This window comes from Centruroides sculpturatus, unplaced genomic scaffold, assembly GCF_000671375.1.
Source record: "Centruroides sculpturatus isolate CEXI.00-Female unplaced genomic scaffold, Cexi_2.0 scaffold925, whole genome shotgun sequence".
NCBI classification, from domain to species: Eukaryota; Metazoa; Arthropoda; class Arachnida; order Scorpiones; family Buthidae; genus Centruroides; species Centruroides sculpturatus.
The window spans coordinates 237,441-260,441 of record NW_019385069.1 but is presented as its reverse complement, the minus strand read 5'-3'; the positions used below and the strand labels follow the sequence as shown (position 1 = coordinate 260,441).

Sequence of the window (23,001 nt, the reverse complement as noted above, 5' to 3'; positions counted from 1 at the left end):
AATATTCAGTGCACTGATTTAATTTTAAAAAAATATATTAAAATAAATATTAAATATTCATTTAATTTTAATTTATTTAAACTTATAAATAAAATAAACATAATATTTATTAATATTAAAATGTTTTCTTTGTTAAAAAACAATTATCGAAATTGTCTAATAATAAAATTAATATTAAATTATCACTTATTCCTTAATCAAAATTAATAAATAATAATCTTTTTGACAGGAAGTTATATTTATTTATTTATTTTATTCGCTCAAATTATTGAATATTCTACAAAAAAAATAATAATATAAAGGAAAAGCCGAAACGTCAATAGTTTTTAGAAAAAAGTTATTGTATAATAAATTAATATCAATAAATTATTTAAATGATTAATTAAGAAAGACTTAATTAATTTTTATGTGTCACGTAATTAATCCACTTACTTGATAAACCAGAAGTAAAGCAATAAACGATCGGAAACAGATCCTGTCGACGGTACTGTGACGTTCGCTTGTGGCACACAACAGACCACAAACGTCACCATAAATGAAAGGATGTCTTTCGTAAATGGCCAATAGCAAACGGGAACGTCTCACTCCCTTCTCCAATAAGGGGACTACCAGTTGTGACGTCACAATTACTTCGCGCTGATTTTTTTTTTAAACGTTCCAGTGTTTTTTTTGTAATTTTATTTTATTATTATTATTTAAATAATACATTCAATGTTTTAACAATACAATTTTCTTCTATTTCTTTAATTTTATTTCTTACTTATTTGTTTAAAGAATTGAAAATAAATTTTTTTTAATAATAAATATAGGCCTAAATAAATAAATAACAAAATATTTTATATATAATAAGAGAAAATATTTAATGTATTATGATATTAAAGCATATTATTTGCTACATTTATGAGTATAATCTTATTAATTGAATTTTAAAGTGTTTTTTTTTAAATTTATTACTAAAAACACTCAAAATTTTGATTAAAAACGTGTTTTATCGATTTTAATTAAATCATTCATCAATTAGATTTGGGCTTTTTTGGGGTGGGAATGCAAGCGAATGATTCTTTTATATTGTAAAAAGTCAAGCAACGAGTTGCCTAACTTTCCAGGCAAAAAGTTGAAGAAAAATGAGTTAATATAAAGAAGTTATGGGTCCTTTTAACATTAAAAAATCACTAAATATTTAATTATTAGGCCGTTAAAAATGAATTTTTCTTTAATAAATCTAATGATTAAACTGCGAATCATCTCATTTAATCAAAGTTTTACGATTGTTTTCGACTTTTAAAATAATGTCAAAATAAAGTAAAGTGACCAAACATCATTTTAATTTTAGATACAATTAAATGAATTTAATTAGATTAAAATCTTTCGTGATTAAATTCGCTTTTATGAGGATTAAAATCCATTTACATTATATTTATATATACACATACTCAATTAAATTTAATATTTTACGTATTGTTTTTTATGAATATATTTGATTAATTATACTTTAATAATTTCTCTGGTAAATTAATCAAATCCCTTTTTAATAAAAATCTTTTATTAACAAATATAATTAAATTTTATATACGAAATTAAAAATTTAATTATTTATAAAAATAATAAATTAATGCTACCAATGAATTATTTATTAAGTATATAAAAGGATAACTTTACATACACGAGTGGAAATTAGAGGAGGAAAAGTGGTACGTTGATGATGATGATGTGTTACACTTTAGGAATGGAGAAAATTATAATAATAATTATTTTTTAATAACAGAATGTAGACCTAAATTACAACTTTAAAGTTAATTTTAATTTGCTAATACTCCGGATAGATGAGTTAGCATCACATTCCTCTTGCGCTTCTTTACCTTTTCTAACACATCATCTTACTCTATCTTCCTCTTAAATCATCTTATAGGTAATATTATTTTCTTATAGATATAAAAGTTGTATTCTCAATCATCAGAAACATTTCGTAAACACAAAACATGTTATTTATAGAATGGATGTTTTTTATGTATTTATATATAAACAATGTAAAAAATTATGTTTATAAAAAGAAAATCTACATCATATTAAATGCTTTAACATTATAAATTTATAGAATCGAAAATTTTCTTAAAATAAAATTAATTATGTTGTTAAAGTAATGAATAATAAATAATAACAATAATGTAAAAAAAGGAGCATAATTAAAACTGTCTGTCAAATCGTAATCTCTTTTAATTGCTTGCAGAAAATGGCAGAAAAAGAGAAAAAAATATCTAGAAAATAAGGATTTATAAAGCGCTAATTACAAAATAAAAACAATTAATCTGTCTTACTTTTACACAAATTTCTTTTTAGATTACTCATTAATTTAATTATAAAAATTTCAAATATATTAAGCTGGAATTTATGCATTTGAGATACTTGTAAGTGTATTAAGCACGTCATATACATCACGAATATTAATATATTTTGTATATAAAAATTCAGATTTTCAATATCATTCTACGATAGAAGAGTATCTTTGATGTGTCACCAGCTCTTAAAGGTCGAGAATCATTGCGTTAAGGGGTGGTTTCTTATTGGTTTCTATACAAATAATACGCTGTTTGTATACGAGGAAAATGAATTACCAGTACCTGTAAGGCCTAAGCATTATTATAGTATAACGAATATCGGTAATTCATTATCCTTTGATAACTTGATGAATTAAATCGTTAGAAAGTATTGTCTAGTTACAGATTACGCAGATTACTCACACCACAGGATTTATGTTCGGCTTCATACATCAATAATAAATTGGAGGAGCCGCAACCCGTGTCAGTTATAAGATTTCTTTCTAAAATTCTTACCGAAATATTGATTGAATAATGTATTAGCAACACAGAAACCATTAATATAAGTAGTAGTGGCGTAACTAGTATCACAGATAACCCCCCTTCCCCATCAAACTAACGATTACTTTAAGTAACTGAGGTATAGAGTGACACTTAAAATAATTATGATTCTTACAACATACGACAGATTATCATAATAGCAACAATTGAAGGATATTCTTTTGTAATTTTTGTAATATTGTAAGATCTCTTTCGTGATGAGTTTAGTGCGTGCTGTTACAACTTTTGCGTGCAGTAAATTGGAACTATATCATTTCTAAGTTGGATGTAACGGAGTAAAAAATATTATAACACTTGATAGATCATGTTTACAGACGAAATTTCTACTTTTTCTCTCGATAAAAGCAATGATTTTTTCTTACTTTTATCTTTTTTGCATTGTACTTTTCGATGTAAATAGCTTAATAAATTAGTTTAAAAATGATTATTTCTTGACGGGTTATTTGTTTTGTAGAAAAAAGTTTCGAAAATTATCCAAGAAAATTTGATTTTTTGTCAAAATTATTACGTAAGTCCTTCGACTATCGTTCTTGTAAGCACTCGCTCGACACATCTCTATAATTACTTTTCCTTGATAAAATAAAGCAAAATAAAATATATNAAAAGATAATAATTTTTTTGTGTATTTTATTGGAGGAAGTTTATTCCATTTTAATGATATTTATAATTGTTTTTAATTATTGTTACATGTAAATGAGTTCTCCCCTAAACTGTCCATCAATTTTACTAGTTTCTAGGAAATTTTGCGGACCGACATACGAACGGACAAAACATAAAATATCTAAACACTTTAAATGACAATTTAACTTGGATTTATCAACAGATTTATTGTTTTAAATGTTTTTTAATTCAAAAAACTTGCTGAAAAGCGATAAAATTAATCGTGTTTATCCTTTTATAATTGTCAATAAAGACGAAAAATTCTACATAATTTTAATTATATTTATAAAGAATTCGTTAATACATAAAAGATTGTCATACGTATAAATTGCTTAACTAATAATTGCTTAATTAAACTTAATTACCGACACGTGGCTAAAAATTGTTTCTCTTTAATTAAGTTAATATTGTTGTTGTTGTTACTGTTGTATATATTTATATGTTAAAGTTTTAAATTAAATAGATTTATTCCTTCTGAAAGTTTTATAGCTAAATATATAGTTTAGAAACGTCGTTTGCTAGCTTCGTATAATTACTATCAAAGCTGTTAAAACTGCCAATAACTCATTTCCAACCCTAGACTATATCACTAACAGTTCTTTTGTTATCTTCATCTAGTAAAAGTCAGTTGATACAGCAACTATAATTACATTCGCAAACTATAACAACCAAATTTATAGTATTATAACTCGTAAACATTAAAATCTAATTTTATTTTTACGATATTTTCAAACTCAATCATATTTTTTTCTTATTTATCCTTTATATAGATGAGCCTCCCTCTATAAAATCCCTTCAGAGAAATCTCTTTAATCAGCATCCTCTAACAAAGAATTGGGATAAAGGATAATGGATAATGCTCTTCTTTATCTCAATTTTTCATTAGAGGATGCTAATTAATCTTCTTAAGCTTTTAAAGATGAGGATGAGGATTACTTCTCATCCTAATTATATAAGCTCTTTCTTATCTTCAATCAGTTCTATTCGAATATAAAGTATACCATTTTTTTTTTCATGAATTTGAAATTTTAAATTGAAAATTCGACTATAATATTCGAGAAATTGTTAGAAAAGTTTTTAAAATGAACTTTTATACTAAAAATATTAATTATATTTCGAAGTTAGCAGGGACTTGGAATTAATTTACCTCGAAATCCAGTAGATAAAATGATTGAAGTGTGATTTCTGCTCGATTCTTATAGCTGGAGGGATGTTGAAATAACCGAATCAACTAAAGTATCCCTAGAGAAATGGATAAAAATACGTTAATCTTAACTCAGTCGATGAGAATCTCATGAGGAAAATCAATTGTAAAAATCCAATTTTTGTTCTTTATCCTGAATTTACCTCAAGTTAAATTATTTACTAATATAGAAATATAACTTTTATCAATATCTTTAAAGTATTACATATGTAAAGAGTTTGTTCATTTCTGTATATTTTATATTTGCATTATAAATCCACAAAGAAGAAATTACAACATCTATTCTTACTTGTGTAAGTCTCCATTAATGAAGTCTCGATGGTAACCATGGATGCTGTAGTCAAGACAACTGAAGTAATAAGGAAAAGGCTCTCGATTCTATTCTATTCCATAATATTACACAGTATAAAGGAATCTATAGATAAATACTTATCTTGAAGAAAGTTATTACACCTTATTATATCGCTAATATAAGGTAATATCTTCAGTAGGCTCGTGTTTAGAGTACTGAAAATTTGTGAAAAATTCAAAATTTCTTATCCTAATTTCGTTAAATTTGAAGGAAGAGGTAACAAGGAGGCCTCTTGGTACTCTCGAGAGGGAAAGTTTAATATTACCATCAATTGAGGCCTCTCTTATACACTTTACTGTGAGCATACTTGTACACTGGATGAATTAACTGTTTATACAATGATACAAAATAAATATTTAAAAAAAATATTAATTTTTTCGAAAATTTAAATGATTATTTACTTACTTTTTTTAAATAAATTTTAATGAATTTTCTAAATCATTAAATGGTAAATCAATATTCACAATGCAATGAATTGGTATGAATAATCATTCCCTGATCAAATATATTTCTAAAATTCTTTAAATGAATTCGCTGTTGGAGTTTTAATTAAGAACATATTTTTGTTATCNTTCTTTAAATGAATTCGCTGTTGGAGTTTTAATTAAGAACATATTTTAATTTATTAATTATTTTTTTCTTTTATTAGAGTATAAATATTTAATATTAATTCTTGAAATATTTAAAATTCTTCGAGTATTAATAAAACATGAATTTTATAAATCAAAACATAAATCATTTTCGTTTATAAAATTTAATATTTTAATCTAAAATAAAAAAAATAATAATAAAAATAAAATTCACTTTAATATTTATAAAAGATAATAATTTTTTTGTGTATTTTATTGGAGGAAGTTTATTCCATTTTAATGATATTTATAATTGTTTTTAATTATTGTTACATGTAAATGAGTTCTCCCCTAAACTGTCCATCAATTTTACTAGTTTCTAGGAAATTTTGCGGACCGACATACGAACGGACAAAACATAAAATATCTAAACACTTTAAATGACAATTTAACTTGGATTTATCAACAGATTTATTGTTTTAAATGTTTTTTAATTCAAAAAACTTGCTGAAAAGCGATAAAATTAATCGTGTTTATCATATAGAATTAAACAAGAATATAATTTTTAAAGAAATCTTAAATGTAAAAAGGATTAAGTTGAAAGAAAAACGATAAAAATCGATAATTATTATCAGTTTAATCGATAAGTCGATGTACACTCGAAAATTGATTTTATTGATTTATTTATTTAGGCTACTTACAGAAATAGAAACTAGTCAAAACAGTAAAAAAGGAATTTTACTATATTTAAATTTTATAATTCTACGAGAAATTATAAATAAATTTGACCACATTTTCTTGTCTCATCCTTCAAAAATAAACGTGACTGGAAAAAATTTCCAATTCGTCACAATTCTCCTATTTAATTATTGTAGATTTATATGTACATTTGGTTATATTATACTAAGTATTAAGTTAACACTGACTATCTTCCTTATCATCCTTTATCAAACCTGTGGAGAGGAGGAGGAGGAAGATGGAGAAGTGTAGGAGGACTTTATCGAGAGAAGTTAAACATATTGAAGCCTATAAGATGATAATACTAGTGTACAATTATCATAATTATCCTATTATTATTATTAATTCATTATTTTTTTCATCTATAAGTAAATAAAAGGAGTTAAAGGGATGAATATTGTTCTTTTCTTTCTTTTAATTTTCTATAAAATAGGACGAATTTCCTGGAATCAATTTAGATTTTCTCGTTTAGAAAAAAAAAACTCATCAAGTTAATTTAAAAAAGTCATTTGAAAGATTTAAAATGGCGAAGAATTAGCTAAAAAAATTATCTAATTTAATATTTAACATTAAAATTGCAGGCAGGCATCAATATATTTTATCAAAAATTTTGTTCTTTATTTATGAATTTGCATATATTAGAAAATTAATTTAAATACTCATATAAAAGGGAGGTAATTCTTAATTAATAAAGTGAAATAACATATTAAATATTTATTCGTTTTATCTCGTTTTANTGTGTCACGTAATTAATCCACTTACTTGATAAACCAGAAGTAAAGCAATAAACGATCGGAAACAGATCCTGTCGACGGTACTGTGACGTTCGCTTGTGGCACACAACAGACCACAAACGTCACCATAAATGAAAGGATGTCTTTCGTAAATGGCCAATAGCAAACGGGAACGTCTCACTCCCTTCTCCAATAAGGGGACTACCAGTTGTGACGTCACAATTACTTCGCGCTGATTTTTTTTTTAAACGTTCCAGTGTTTTTTTTGTAATTTTATTTTATTATTATTATTTATTAACAAAGCAGTGAAGAATATAGTCTTTATGTATCTGCAAACACGCACAGGGTGGTCCAAAAATCGGTTAACCGGTATATAGATTAAATTACTAACTTAATTAAATATTTAATCGTGTTATTTATCACGCTTCCATTCAGTTTACTATCGAAATTCATAAACGTGGTGACACGGTTAACTAACTTTTGGGCCTCCCTTTATTTAAATAAATTTAAACTTCATTACCAAACCAAAAAAAATCTATGATATAAAATAAGATCTATTTGCAATATAATTTTACATTTTTATTGTCGTTATATTATTTTTCCTTTGATTTTTTTTACGAAGAAATACGCGATTTATGTGAAGGCACACGTTTAAGATGGGAGGACATTTTATAAATTTCGAAATCGTGTGCGTGTCTGTGTACGCGTGTGACAGTTCGATGTTAACACGTAACTCTAAATCGAATAAACGACGTGGGTTATTATAAAGTTTTCTACTCTTAAGTAACCGCTTTTGTAATATTTTGAATCATTCCAAGTGTGGTAAATGAATGGGCGTAAGTTAAAAATGGCCGAGATATCTTATTAAAAAACATTAGATATATTTTGAGGGTTTATAAAAAGTTGTAAATGCTAATACCCAGTAAAATGATCATTAAGTCCGACTCTACTGGAGATAGGACAAGCGATCTCTTTATCTCATCACCCCTCGATCTTTAACCACCAAAATTTAACAGCATTGATCCCTCTAATGTACAAAATTCTCCGCAAAATTTCAGAAATTTTTGACAAAATACACGAGAGTTATTAAGCTTGGATAAATAAAATCGTGTCCCTCCCCCACACTAACATTCATACATAGAGAAAAATCCCGGAATTTTTGTATTTCTCCACGTTTCAACGTGTCCTAAGTCCAAAAATGTAAAAATCTTGGGGGTCATTTTTTAACAGATTTCCATACTTTCCCCCTTTTATATATAACGGAGCCAGGAAAGTAAAATGTATTTAGATTGAAAAATATTTCCATGCAATGATAATTCTATCGATTTTCTTAATAATCCGCAACGAAAGAGGTAATTCAATTTACGCAAATTACGCATTGATATACATTTTGTATAGAATAATATCTAATATATACATTTTTAAAAAATCTGTTCACATCATATTTTAATATAGTTATTGAAAGAAAACTTCAAAGATTTAGATTTTTCGGCAAAAATGATAATAAAACTGCGAAATTAAATTGAAATTACCTTTCAGTTTTCGTATTTTTGCAAGAAAATCCGAAGGATTTTGCATCTTTTTATATCTTTATTGTCATCTAACAACTTATAAATTATTTTTTTTAAATTAAAGGTCGGGCTTACACTGCTGGCTGAGAATAGAAAATAGTAAAGAAAACTACAATAAGCTGGTTTATCGAGAGATATTTGCGTATTACCCGCGAGTATATCGCGACATTACTAGCGATATTCGCTCTCTTGATATGTAGAAAAGGTAATAAAAATCGAAAATTTGAGTAAATATTAATTTAACATTTACATAAAGTATCGAATATTTATTTAGAATTAGTTTCTCTAATTTTTTAAAATCGAATTGTATTACTTTTCGTTTCCTTTCCTCTCTAATTTATTAAAAGCGTGTATTCTCCTATTGAAAAGCTTTTCGCGAATAACATATGGCTTCGACGAAAGTTTTAAAATGGCATAAAACCATCGTATTTTAAACCAAGAGTAACGCCAATGCGTATGTTCTTTCAAAGTATAAACCTTTGTGAGAAGAAAATAACAGAAACGAGAACAGCAACACTTTCTTCTCGCTTCCATCCTCACGACTCACTGTATAAAAGTGCTAGACACTGGTTTGCGCCTCCAGCTAACTGGACACGTGGAGTTTTCGGGTTTTCTTAATGTATCTAATACTTAGATGGGGGCAAGTTTTCCATAGAAAGTCGGGTGGCACTCTTCTTTGGAAGATTATCCGTTATTCCATCAATTCAATCCATTGTCAGAAAGTGCGAACCGACCTTTAATTCCATTTTATCTGCTTAAACAATATGGATCCTTTCACTTTATCACATTTTGCGATCAAACAAAGAATTTTATTTGATGGCAATAATCGATGAGAATCTTCTTCCGCGCAGATAAGAGGTTGGGAATTTAAGAGGGAGAATATAAATAAGAAAAGAGACAGAACAGTAGGGGTGACGAGCAAAAACCTCATCAAAAAGTGGCTTCAAAAAGTTGAGCATCCCTATACTGAACTGTTCTAAAAAAAAATAATTGGTGAATTTTAAGATAACGTTTGAGACAGACAAGATAGAACACTTTTAGACCATTCTTATACTCATCAGGAAAAATATATATTGCATTATTCCAAGTAAAACACATTTTAAATAAAGATAAAAACATTTCGAACATTATTGAAGATGCGATTAAATAAACAATAAATTTTAAACACTGAAGACAATCCCTCGGAGGATCAACAGTCAATTTTCTTACGAATCTCGACGCGATCTTATACCTAATCCAAAAGGAAAATTTAAATGTTCTCGTATTTTGAATGCAGTTACAACTTCGATATGACGAGAGATTTTATCACTTAAATTGATATATTTATAAATTCGAACTTATCGTAAATATTAAACATGAACTTTCCAAATTTTCTCCTTTCCTCTTGTCGAGTTTATATGTAGCACTTAGTACTGATATTGCTGCAAACATCAATAGTTTGAAAATATACAATAATTTGTTGACTTTATCACAACTAACGCACTAAAAGCTTTATAATTAATTGCAAAAGAATGTTTTACATCTAACATTGTCGTGGCACTGCCAACACTTAACCGTATCAAGATCAGTAAAACTAAAAATATTTACACTGCCATTCCAGTGAAAAAAACAAACAAACAATAAAAGGCAACCATTAATAAATTTGGCTGCAATTTGAAAAAATTATAGACCTATAAATTTCCACTGTCTGTCTTTTAATCTTCAGAAAAATATTAGATAAATGAAAGGCAAGACTAAATGTAGTAAGCTTATGGACAGGAAGTTCCAATTAACTATACGCAATGATTTTATGATTTCAATTCATAAATTTCCTCTTGAACGGAGTTACATAAATGACCGGCACGACCCTGCTGTTACCAGGGAAAGTATGATGTACAGGGGCAAGACACTACTAATTTAAGGTGGAAAGCATATAAATAAATTAAGAATATGATTAAAACTTTTCGCACGTTAACTTATGTTTTTTTTTATTAATTTATTTAAAGCAAATAAATGTTTTAGAACCAAGTTTTTAAAACACGGAGGCGATAAAATTATTGTTTGTTTGTACCCTGGTTTTAATTAATCACTCAATCAATCAATCTTAACGGTTGAGAAATACTTTATATTGTGAAGTTCTTCTTCTCAAATTCATTATTTCGTGTAGTTCGAGATAAGAATTTATCGATTATTAACCGAATTCCAACGAAATTAGAAGAACGTGTGTTTGTAATTGCAATTAATTGTCTGTTTCTAAGACAATCGAAAGTAACACGTAAATTAGGTTTAGAGAGAGATTGTTGGGTGCAATCACGAAGATTTAGTATCTTTTGCACGAAAGCATTATTTATTAAATCGAATTCTGTGGAATGAATGAGTTCAATAGAATACAACTTAATCCTTAATAAGTAGTTAATCTCTTAGATCATCAATTTAATCGATTAATAAGGAAAACAAAATAACCGGATTGTATAATCCACGCTATACACCATCTCTCATCTTACGCCAATATACACTAAGACGAAACTGAGTTAGCCACGATGTAACAATACAGCGACCTCCCAAGAACCGAAAAGATAAGGACTACGGCAATAATGTCATCCTTTATAACTGTTTAATTGACATTGTTGCTCTATTTCCAATAGGGGCTGAGGTAACAGTATACGTTTTCTCGATATAGAAGAGAGGATACCGGATCCATCATTTGGGCAGTTCTAAATTGGCATAAGATTGGCAATGATAACATTAAGAAACTTCCACGACACGTACTTAGAAACGAAAGAATTTGAAGAATCTTCCCGAATGAGCAGAATAATTATTTTGGTAATTAAAATATTCAAGAGGTTAATAAAAAACAAAAACTTAAGTTTTATTTAAAATATTGCAAATTACAAGGATTAAATCTATGAGATGAAAGTCATTGGAAATGAGTGTCATCCCTTTCATTTTATATAATGAATTTTCAGACAGACTTTCTTCTTTTTGAGTTTTCTTAATTGATGCCGATGCCAAGAGTTGAAATATTTCGTTTGCAATTGGCTATCAAATTATATTTAAATCAAAGTCGCTACTCGAATTCATTAAATTGCCTTTATTTTTAATCTATATGTCCTTTAATTGTATTTAATTCTTAAGTATATAAATCGGTAATTTTCTATTTTGAAGTTTTAACTTGCAAATCGCATTATCCAAATTTTTATTATTGTTTTCCCGATTCGAAAATTTACTCTGTTTAATTTATTATTCACTTTCAAATTATATTTAAATCAAAGTCGCTACTCGAATTCATTAAATTGCCTTTATTTTTAATCTATATGTTCTTTAATTGTATTTAATTCTTAAGTATATAAATCGGTAATTTTCTATTTTGAAGTTTTAACTTGCAAATCGCATTATCCAAATTTTTATTATTGTTTTCCCGATTCGAAAATTTACTCTGTTTAATTTATTATTCACTTTGTAGTGATTAAAACGTCAAAGTTTTTTTTTTAAATATACTTTTTAATTCGTATATTTCCGGTGTAAAAATTCGTGTTTTTCTTTCTTACAAGTTAATACGTGAATTTATTCAAATTTCATTCTTTTTAATTATAAAGTTCCGCTTACTTTGGATAAATTAAATCAATTAAAATGCAAAGTTTTAATAAAAATAATTTAATTATAAATATTAAAATCTAAATTACGAATAAATTTTTCTTGATTTAATTGCGGGATCATTTTTTTTTTTAAATCTTATGTTTAGATATTTTTTGTCACTTTCGGATGAGGATGTTTAGAATATTATATTTCTTTATTAAATTAATTCTAATTTAATTTTTATAATGTATAGACCTATTACATACTTCAGTACTTTTCCGGCTGCTACATAGCAGAGGAAAGTATAGCGATCGGTCAAAACATGAATCCCCCCAATATTCTTACATTTTGGATTCGCGGACCTTGAAAAGTCCAGAAATGCAAAAGGTTGGGAGTTTTTCTGTATGTCTGGATATTAGTGTGTGTGTGTGTGTGCGTTTGAGTACGATTTTGTTCATCCATTTTAAAGCTTAAAAATTCCTGTACCTTTCCTCGAAATTTTCTGAAATTTTGCAGGGAGGTTTGAGCATTACGGCGAAATGTTTATAGAAATTTTCATGAAAATCGGACCATTGGTTCGCGAGATATGGCCTCTCCTTAATATCTTCCGAACTATTCTATTCTCGTGGAAACGTATTGAAAAATGAATTATTATTAATATTTCACAATAAATCCTTTATTTTCTAATCCTTTTTCCCGTACACTTTTATTAAATTTTGAGAATTAGCGCATTTCTTAAAGTATTTCGAGTCCATAAGGGGTTTTTCAAATAGTCACGTGATAATTACTTCTTTCTTGAATCTTAGTTCTGGTGTCTGGTTTGTAATTCTAAGATCACGAAAGACTCACTAATTTTAACGTGTAAACCGCTTTTTTTAAATAGGAGATGTTAAATTCTATGTCTTACATCTATAGAAATTAAATATATTTATATGTTGTGAAGGCGGTTCACGCGGTAATTTTCAATACGAAATAATCCGTAACGAGGAATTATTTATTGTGACATCATCACAATGACGGGCTGCGCATTTTTACTATCTTTTAATTAAAAGATGGCAACTGTATACGAATTCTCAAGTGTTTCAGACCCATACAGTCACACTCGTCTGTGGGACTGTACGGGTCTGCGACACTTGAAAATTGCAGCACAATGAGGGATTGGCGAGCAAATAATGATTTTTTTTAAATTAAAAGCATTTAAAACGTTTGGCATTATCGTTTACAGATTGTAAGACTTACACATTTCCAAAAAGGTATAAAAAAATCGCGAAAGACTTGTAATGAAATTTTGTAGATTTTTTTATTTATCTTTCTCTTGCGTTATTCAACATCACTGTAAAGTATTGAATTGATTCATATTATTTCTTACGAATCGATAAATAATAATGCAGTTTTAAGTCAAAAATCATTTTGTTGCAGTTTCTTTTTTCATCAATTCGACACGATACTCGGCACTTTTCCTATTTTCTTTGTGAGAAGAGATTTTCTGAAAATCTCTTCTCACAAGGAATCAATTGTATAAAATACGTAGAGATTCCCTTTATGAGAAAAATAGTTTTAAATTTGAATTTAAAAATTTGAAACAACTTTAAATGTCTTTAAAGTTGTTTCAAATGATCTTTGTATTAAGAACTTAAGGGAGAAGATTCTTTTCTTCCTCACACTAAGAACTTGGCATTCTTAAATGATGATAAACAAGCTTACTTGTTAATTGTAATTAAGAATTTTAATAAATTCGTGTAAAATATTCTCGATATTCTTTGATAAATTGAAATTGTTTAAATTGTTTTTGTTATTGATTTGCATTATTATATAATAGAAATTTCATAATTTTGTCATCTTCAATTTTTATGTAATAATGTGTTTGACGCACTAAATTTTCTATTCTAAAATAATAAAAAAGAAAAATAAATTTATAAATGTAATTATTTTATTTACAAATTTCGAATAAATGAATATTTTTGAATTATTTTAAAAGCATTTACGTAAAAAATTAATTAAAAAAAATATCCAAAAATCTTTGAAGGATTCTCTTATGAAATTACAAGAAGAGATGCTTTGTTTTTTTTCTTTACAAATAGGAAATTACACTAAATTACATTAAAGATTTAATTAAATGTTTATGATTCGCGGATATACAAAGAGGGATATTATACAAAATTCCTTAAGACTATGTACTAGAAAAACGTTATAATTATATTTTTAATTAATTTAATTTAAAATATACGCTCTCCATCTCAAATTAACAGTGTCTTGCCCCTGTACATCAGACTTTCCCCGATAACAATAGAGTCATACCGATCGTGTATGTAACTCTGTTTAGGGTAAATTTTAAATTGAAATCACACGACATCCAGTGTATATTGGAAGTTTATATACACTTAATCCGGGCCTCCTCCCCTACGGTTTCCATATCTGCTTCCGACTTTCATCTATCTAACACAATTCTCGAGAATGAGGTAGGACAGACAGCGTACGATAGTGTATTTATAGGTCTATAATTTTTTCAAATTGCGTCTAAAATATTTTTGTACATAAAATTACCAGCTTCTTACAATCCAGTTTTGAATCTTGATGATGCAGTTGATACGTCACTAAGTAATTTGGTAAAGTTATGTAAGTTACTCGCTAATTGGAAAATTCGACAATACATTTATTATTATTTTTTATTCTTAATTTTATAAATTAGAAATACATGAATTTGTATTTTTATTCTTTAATATAAAGTAATATTAATGCATGTAATTCTGGTCATCGAGGCAAACAACACGGTTTGGCATCTCTCCCAAAACTTGGATTATCGAAGAACTTTTATTATTGGTTTAAAAAGATCATATTTTTGTTTTATTTACTTCATTGTTTATTAAAATGATTAAAAACAATTAACTAAATTGTTTATATCTGTTTTGCAGGTAATAATTTTTTTTAAAGTTTTATCTGTAGATTGTTTTTTTAGAAAATATTATCAAAACTTTGCGAAAATGATATCATTTCCTGATAATATAAAGAAATAATTACCTCAATATTCCTCTAATTACTTTCCTATATTAAATTACTTTATTTATCTTTTTATATTTCTATCTTTTTACGTTTTAAAAGCTAATTCCAAAAGATAATAAAGCAAGTTACATTGTCGGGATGGGTTGAATGTAACTAGGCCTTGAGAAATTGCTATAATTTCTATATTTCTAATGCAACGACGATAAATGTTATATGGCGTATACTATATTAAGTGGAAATATGAATGCATTTCTCAAAACTTAATATGTCTACCAGTACCATCCACCGACGACACGTTTTCCTCGGATTGTGATGTGGATGGATGATACATCTCTGTGTGTCCGCAACAAAACCTGTAGTCATTTTAGCTCCAAATGGCAATTCTCGATTGTTTTCGAATGGAAACTGTGGCATGATGTCCCTTCATCGTGCACCGCTATCTCTACACAACAACCACTGACTTGTAAACCTCATAGCGTGCATCAATCTGTGTTCACTCCCAAACAGACAAGCGATCGGCCATCTCCTATGCCACTGCACGTGTAGCCTTTTTCAATAAGTATCCACACCATCAATAAGGAATTATAAAATTCCTTTGACGGATGTACATGTACACATAAAGTTTATTATGATTTCATTATTATTACAAAAATTATAGCAATATTTTAATGACTAGTTACTTTCCACTCACTCTTTAGAAACTAAATTGACAGTACTGATCGAAAATTTACCTAAACTAAAGAAAATTAAACTAAATGATTAATAAATGTGCATACATTTTTTAGAGTATATTATTCAATAGAGAAGAATCATTTTCACTTTTCTCAAAATTTAATTCTTTTTAACAGTCGCATTATCAGAAAAATTCAGTTCAAAAATATAACTTAATTCCTCAGCCATGATCATACATTGGAATAAAATGTCATACTTCAGAGTATATTAATGAATGCCCCCAATTCTCCCTCAGATATCAAGGGATTCCACAAAATCTGACAGATAAAATATTATAGAAGTATATTATTTGTTGAACTCTTGCAGACAAGAAACTAATTCATTTTTATCTTTCTGGCTCCTCTTATCATTAATATCATGATTATCCAACTCCCGATGCTCAGGAGGAATTAAGATTCTTTAAGTATAGGTATAAGCCGGAGAGTTTTTTATATTGCAGCAATATTATGAAAGAAAAAATTTTAAATGGGAAGGTATTAATTTCAATAAAATCAAGCTTTTCGACTGGTGAAACAAATGAAAAATATAAAAAGTTCTATCGACCCAGAACGATGGTCTTTCACAATTTAGTTCCAACAAGATGGATGACAGCAAAAGCTGCTGGTAATCGATGAATAGTTTGAAAACCGAGATGAATACAATGATTAGTTTCCTTTTATAGACACGTTTCTCGATATTTTGATCGCTGGATCTATCTATCTCACTGCTTATGGAACTAACTACCTGGGGAAAAAAAAACTATTGAGAACGTGTTTGATTCGTGCATCGAATTTCAAAGAAAATTAATGTTGAACCATCAAATATCCCATAACATGTAATGGGTAATGTTATATCGAGTGATTACGTTCATCGTTATAGGGGAACGTGACGTGGATCATTTTCAAGAACTTTTCTGCAACGGAAGAGATGATGGCAAACTTATTTTTTCACTTTAATAATAATGGAAACTAGAGCCAAATGATCCTTTGCGAAAGATAAATTTAAAAAAAAATTATATTTATAACGAGTAATTCTTTTATTGTGACGTCGTCACAATGCCAAGCTGCAATTATTAATCATATTTTTAATTTATTTAATTTAAAATATATGCTTTCCATCTTAAATTAGTAGTGGCTTGCCCCTGTACGTCATACTTTCCTGTTACAATAGAGTCGTGCCGGTCATCTATCTAACTTCTTTCGGGGGAGGGGGTAAATTTTTTAATTGAATTCACGTGACTTCCGATCTAGACCGGAAGTTCGTATGCAGTTAATTGGGGCCTCCTAAGCTTTCCATATCTGGTCTACGACTTTTATCTATTCTCGAGATTAAGGAAGGACAGAGTGGGAATTTATAGGTCCTAGAGTTTTTTCAAATTGCATCCCAATAATTTATAAGACTTATATACTTAATTTATCATCTTTATTCCAACTTTACCGGCGATTTTGCAACGTTATATTATCGTTTGGATATAACACAAAGTCGCTTTTAAATGCTGTTAATCATTAATAATAATAATATTATTATTATTATTATTATTAAGTATTGAATGTAAAGCGTGTAACACAATTTATATATTCCATTGACGATTTATTGCATAAGACAAGCTTAATTTACATAATTAAGTATATTAAATATGTCGTCGTTAATATACAGTATATAAATCTACTATTAGTTATTCAAACATAGACATTAACTGGAAGCATTTAGTTAACTCCTCGAGCAACAGCTTGAAGAGTTATGCATAAATTTGCATACAAAGTATTTACTTATATCATATTTTTATGTAGCTTAATTGTTTTGAAATTTAATTTCAAAATAAAAGTATCAGACTAAGCATTGTATAAATAATTGTTTAAAACAATAATATGAAAAAAAAATTTAATTAAATATTCGGAAATTTCGTGTTTCTATACCAAAAAAAACCATATTTTCATTTAATTTTATACTTCGTATAGGGTTTAGAAATCGAGTTTTTTAATACGAAAATAGAAGAATAAAATTGAAATTTTCAGTAATCTCACTGAGTAAATATTATCATGATTATTTTGTTACACTATTAGTAGTGCAGTATTTATTACTGCGTTAATGTAACTTAGAATAACACAAGACTACGTATGTTGTGTTATACAGCGTAGTGTTATAATTTAAACGAATTTGTTTACTCGCGTAACAATTAACTAGAAAAACAATAGAAGGCTTTATTACGTTTACTTTTCGGACTGCAATTTGAAAAAATTGTAGGCCTATAAATTTCCATTGCCGTCTGTCTGTCTGTCTCTGTTTTTCCGTAAGCTCGAGAACGGTGTTAGACAGATGAAAGTCGAGAATAGATATGGAAAGATTAGGGGAGGAAGTCCCAATTAACTATATACGAACTTCCGGTCTAGACCGGAAGCCACGTTAATTCGATTCAAAATTTTTTACTCGAAAGGCGTTAGATAGATGACCGTCACGACTCTATTGTAACAGGAAAAGTATGATGTACAGGGGCAAGACAGTACTAATTTGAGGTGGAGAGCATATATTGTATGTTTGTTTCTTTTTAAATATTTGCTGTAAAAATCTTTTATTTGTGACTTTCTACACAATTTTTAAACTAAATTTTTCCTTGTAGGAATTAATGATTCATCGTAATAATTCATTATACTTCAGAGAAGAACGGAATACAATGTTTTAATGTTATCACTCCTCGTAGCTCTTATAAGTGTAGATAATACTTTGTGGAATTCATAACAATAATGTTATTTTGTTTTGGAGCTTTGAAACGAATTTCTCCAGACATGATAAGACACTATCGATAAAAAGAAAACAGCAAAGAAATGAGAATTTACATTCTATAACAGTGGCACGTTATAGATTCACGAGACCCCAAGCAAATTTGAATTAGAGAGCCCCATTTGCAGTATTGACTTCAGACATTTTAATTCCTGGATTGTCGAGGATTAAAAACCCAGGAATTAGAATGCCAATGGTAAATCTACTGATGAGGGACCAACAGGTCCGAAATACAAAGATATCGTGTGTGTGTTCGGGTGATAAATAAAGACTCTAAGTTATCTATTCCTAATAATAGATATGTCCTAGTTAACGATTTAAGTTTAAATTAGTGTGTTATATATTAAACTAATTTTTATTAAATAAATAAAATAAATTACAATTAAAATTCATTAACTCTTACGCTGGTAATAATAAATTACTCATAGAAATTAACGTTAATTATAATTAACATTAATTTCTATGTGTAAGTTTATTAAATTTGAGTCTTGTCTTTTGTAATCCTATAGAGACGACGAATTACACTTTAAACCACATTTCCTTATTTTCATGATGAATATTTTAATCGTTTGATTCATTATAATTAATTATACAAAAAAATAAATAAATTCGTAACGTTTTGGGTAAAAAATTAAATGAAATTTTCAAATATTCGTATAATTAGCAAGACACAAACATTTTTTTTTTTTAATTTGAGCTTAATAATATGCTGTTTGACCTCAAAAATGTTTGTAAAATAAACAAATTTTCTAAAAATTATCGATAAAACTTTAATTTTACTTTTAATAATAATAAAATAACTTAAAATGCTTGCATTAGGGAGATACTCACATTGCTTTCACTTGTTATGAAATTGTAATGAAATTCAAGCTTAAAATCTCAAAAATAAACTAAAATAATTAATCACTTTACAAGTAATAACTTTGCCAGAAAGTGTTTTTTTCTTTATAAATTTCTGTTCCAAAATGAAAAATAAAATAAAAGGTATGTATAATACAAAGTGGCCCAAAATTTGGTTAACTTAGAAACATAATTAAATGGTGAATGCATATATTCTAAACCATTGTATGGTTTTATAGATTAAATTATTTAATGTATACAGCTAAAATCTTTACGTTTAATATTTGAATTAATATTTTTATATCCATATTTTAATGAATTTACATTTTTAATGTTAGGAAAGAACTTAAAAGTTTATTATCAAAATTACAAATCCATTTGACATTCCTGGATATTGACGAGGCGAAAAAAAGCATACAAATCAATTTTTAAGTGTTCAATTTTCTTCGAATAACGACATAAATAAAGATTACGTATTAATTAAAATTTTAATTATTAATTATTATTTACATTAAGGAGAATGTAACATTAAAGAAGTGATGAAAGAAGAGGATTTTATTCATGAATCACACGATTCTTTATCTTACCTGACGATGCAATTTGATGAGCCTTTGCCATAAATTGGATCTGAAACACTCCATTCTTATACAAGAAGACTCCATTAGTAATTTGCTGTGAAAGCTTTGTCTTCGATACCCCTTCTCGATCACATCCTTCTCTCTCCACTAAGTCAATACACAAGATATTTCACATTTTCTATCTTCTCCTGTTCTAATTATAGTTTAAGTCAGTGACTTTATAAATATTTTATTAATATATATATACTTTCTATACCAAAAAAAACCATATTTTCATTTAATTTTATACTTCGTATAGGGTTTAGAAATCGAGTTTTTTAATACGAAAATAGAATAAAATTGAAATTTTCAGTAATCTCACTGAGTAAATATTATCATGATTATTTTGTTACACTATTAGTAGTGCAGTATTTATTACTGCGTTAATGTAACTTAGAATAACACAAGACTACGTATGTTGTGTTATACAGCGTAGTGTTATAATTTAAACGAATTTGTTTACTCGCGTAACAATTAACTAGAAAAACAATAGAAGGCTTTATTACGTTTACTTTTCGGACTGCAATTTGAAAAAATTGTAGGCCTATAAATTTCCATTGCCGTCTGTCTGTCTGTCTCTGTTTTTCCGTAAGCTCGAGAACGGTGTTAGACAGATGAAAGTCGAGAATAGATATGGAAAGATTAGGGGAGGAAGTCCCAATTAACTATATACGAACTTCCGGTCTAGACCNATTTTCAGAATAGGGATGGGTTTTATAAAATGTATAAATACTAATAACAAATAAAATCGTCATTAAGTCCAACCCTACTCGAGATATACACGACACTCTTTATATTCCCACCCTATCGAGCTTTAATCACCAAAATTTAATATCTTCGATGACCCTAATACACAAACCTCCCTATAAAATTTCAGAAATTTTCGACAAAAAACACAAAGAGTTATTAAGCTTCAAAGAGGATGAAAAAATCGTGCTCTTCACACACTAACATCCACACACACAGAAAAAACTCCAATTGTTTTTGCATTTCTCGACGTTTCAAGGTGTCCTGAGTCCAAAAATATAAAAATCTGGGGGGTCATTTTTGACCTATGGCCATACTTTCTCTCTTATATATATATAACATCCAGGAAAGTAAAAATAAAACTTTTTTATCACTTTAATTATAAATTAATACTTAAATAATCAAAATATAAATCCAAAACTCTTGACTACTTTAATTATAATTAATAAACAGCGTTAAATAGTTGATAAAAAGTTAATTAATAAGCTGAGAAATCAGCAAAAACGAAGAGTAGAAAACAAGAATCTTAGAATTACAAACAATTCGAGAGTAAAGATAAGAGAGTTAGAGTTAAATTTCTTCTAAAAAACAATTTTAGTAGATTATTTTACTCCAAAATATCGAAAAATAAACACTTTTAAGATTAAATTTCTTAAAAAGACTTCATAATTTCTGTAAACACGAAGCAAAATAAAGTGCTTTATCATTCGATCTGCTTCTAAAAATAAGGCACTCGGTTGTAAGATGTTGAAGTTGAATGGAACATATTGCAGATGAAAGATAAATTTTTATTAATAATGTAACTAATTATGTTTTCCACTTATTACTAAGGACAGATTCAGTCTGCAACATTTTCATTCTAAACAAGTCGAAGATAACGATAAAAATATGTTAAGCACACGTAATTTTTAAAGAATATTTATTTAAAATAAAATAAATTATATCCAAGATTACAATACTTTTTACTATTTATAATAAAAGTTTATTTAAAAAGAAAAAGAATAAATTACAAAGTGGCCCGAAAATTAATTAACCATCCTAAATTGCTGTCTTATTTAACTATTTAATGACTTTTAAACCCTGTTAGATGACTTTTGAGTTAGTTTTTATTATTTATTTATTCATTTCATAACCGAATAGAGAAACAATACAAAGGTAAAAGGCAAGACAGATTTCAATTAATTTCCTCCAAGTCTCTCTATCTTATACAAAAATGAAAATTTTGGATGGAGATTTGATTCTTCTCTGTTATTTAGGGGATATTTTTTCAAAATTGAATAGAGGAACACACAATTTTCTTGTGTTCTTCTAACTGAAGGTTTAATGGTGTCTTGGGAATACAGTAAAACTGGTTTTTCTCTATTCTGTGTCCATCAATTGGTGAGAATAGGGAGAATAATTTTAAATGGTCATTCTGAAAGTGTCTTGGAATGACCAAGAAACCTATTGTTTATCGAGTAAATCTGTGTATTGAGACTGATGTTCTTTTATGGACCTGTTATCAAATATTTTATATCTCTAAAAACACATCTTTAATTAATTTGTAAAATATTTGAGAAAATTATTATTATTTTTTCTATTAATTTTCCATTTGGATGTTGTAACGGATGGTACATTTTATCCACTTCGTATTCTTTGAATAAGTTTTAAATCAAATATAATAATTAGAAATTACATTAATTATAAAGTAAAAATTAATTTTAAAAAAGTAGTTTTAAAATATAATTTTTTTAGGAAGTTAATTATAAAATCTGAAGGATGTCGTTTGTTATTTCGAGCATCTTAACTACCGAAACGATAAAAATTCGATGAACAAAACTTTAAAATATAATGTATTAATTCGAATAATCAAATTTTAAATTTAATTTTAATTAAAATATTATTATTATTATCATAAAAAATTATACGATGACCTAAAAGTAAATTAATCAAATTAAAAACTCAGTTAACTAGGTTAACTAACTTATGAATCATCCTATTTTTTTATTAGCAAATTTTAGATTTTTAAAATATTTTTTAAATTAATTTAAACTTAAATTTATTATTATA

General features: G+C 27.4%; 2 protein-coding genes across 3 annotated transcripts in view; one reads left to right on the top strand and one right to left on the bottom strand.

Annotated features, from left to right (window-relative positions):
• Window positions 1-663, bottom strand: part of LOC111634188 (allatostatin-A receptor-like) — a 29,297-nt gene extending 28,634 nt beyond the window's left edge. For both annotated transcript variants that reach the window (XR_002758166.1, XM_023378896.1), the window contains exon 1: window positions 433-663. The gene's annotated coding sequence lies outside the window, so the exon portion shown is untranslated. The remainder of the gene's footprint in view (window positions 1-432) is intronic.
• LOC111634189 (RNA binding protein fox-1 homolog 2-like) overlaps window positions 1-23,001 on the top strand; it is a 300,266-nt gene that overhangs the window by 45,547 nt on the left and 231,718 nt on the right. The window lies entirely within an intron of this gene.